The sequence below is a fragment of the Bison bison genome, unplaced genomic scaffold, assembly GCF_000754665.1.
Source record: "Bison bison bison isolate TAMUID 2011002044 unplaced genomic scaffold, Bison_UMD1.0 scf7180017857790, whole genome shotgun sequence".
Lineage (NCBI taxonomy): Eukaryota > Metazoa > Chordata > Mammalia > Artiodactyla > Bovidae > Bison > Bison bison.
Genome location: NW_011488363.1, coordinates 28,437 through 30,052, shown reverse-complemented (window position 1 = coordinate 30,052; position 1,616 = coordinate 28,437). Strand labels below are relative to the sequence as shown.

General features: G+C 39.0%; 1 protein-coding gene across 1 annotated transcript in view; it reads right to left on the bottom strand.

Annotated features, from left to right (window-relative positions):
• The window catches only part of LOC105003948 (probable global transcription activator SNF2L1), a 30,777-nt gene that overhangs the window by 837 nt on the left and 28,324 nt on the right, over window positions 1-1,616 (bottom strand). The gene's annotated exons all lie outside the window — the stretch shown is intronic.

Sequence of the window (1,616 nt, the reverse complement as noted above, 5' to 3'; positions counted from 1 at the left end):
AGAGAATTGCAATACACTGACAACTGAGAAGAAGAGAGCTCAAGTTCAAAAGACTGAGGACAGAAGCTCAGCTCTACAAGGAAGCAAGCAGTCAGCCATCATCTGTATGTCAAAAATGTAGCCCCAGGGGCCTCAGTGTGGCCCCATGAACACAGACAACCCGTATAGTTCAGCAGTATGGAGCAGCATTCACTGTATGGAGTGATAAACTAAGTTACTCAGCGCAAAGCCTCACATCATTTTTAAGTGCATCTGCAGTGACAATGCAGCACATTGATTTAGGAGGGCAGGTATATAACATATATAGTACATTATTTTTAGCATTCCATTAAATATGCCAAGAACAGGATTGATGGTAAGCCTTCCACTGTTTCGAATGCACACCTATCATAAATGACTCATCCTCCAGGGGTATCAGATAGTCACGGTTTTACTGTGATGTAATTTTAAATGCATATTAGGGTATATCTCTCTAATCATTATACATATTTCATAGCATTTCAACCACAGGGTTGTAACTTAAATGTTTTTACAAACTATTGTATCCAGTAGTTGTTTAAATATGAAACCTACTAACTGGGCATTAAAAAGAAATACTGAAGGACCTTCCTGATGTGCTTCCAATGCAGAGGGCACAAGTTTGATCCCCTGTCAGGGAACCAAGATCCCACATGCATGCTGTGGCCAAAAGAAAAATTTTTTAAGACATACTGAAAAAACAGATTCATTTGTAATCATCAGTACGAGACAATCAAATTAGTAAGTACTGACTAAATGTCTGTTTTATCCATAGCACTATGACAGGTGTTCACTGGAATATAAAAAGCAGCCAACACGGTCCTTGCCTACATAAGGAGCTCACAACCTAGTTGTGGAATTCTGAGCTGTACTCTAAGAATTCTAAAGATCTGGGGAGATGGAAAAGAGAGAAAGAATATTCTAGGCTGGAGCAGTAAAGCAAAAACAGTGACGGTAAAAACCAGAAGGAGCATATATGGAGTTTATGTTGAGAAGGGATAAGAAACAAGGCCAGGTGGAGACAGAATTAGAAGGCCTTCTCAAACCACACAGTAGGCAACAACAAGCCACCGGAGATTACAAGGGAGTAGTGTTATATCACCTGTAAACCTTGTGCTGGATGGACTGAAGTAGGGAAGCAACTAGAGGCAAGAGAACCAGCTAAACTAACCTAGAAATGAGGTATGGTCACCTGGCCTAGGATGATAGCAAATGGAAATGAAAAGGAAGCTGTAAATTAAAACTGAAGTGTAGTCCAGTGATATGTACGGTTTAACATAACTTTTTTCAATAGCTAAATCCCACTGTTAGATTACCGGCACACCAGCAATTTCACTCTGAACTGTTACAAAGACTTTTAGGAGAATGCTTACGACAGCTTTACTTACAAGAGCCAAAATCCAGAAAACAGTCCAGATGTCCGTCAACAAGAGACTAGATAAGCAAATTGTGCTATTTCCTTACAATGGGATAGTACTCAGCAATAAAAAAGAATGAACTATTGATAATGAGACAACATGGATGAATCTCAAAAACATTATGCTAAGTGAAAGAAGCCTTACAAATATTATATGATTCCATTTCTGTGAAACTCTAGA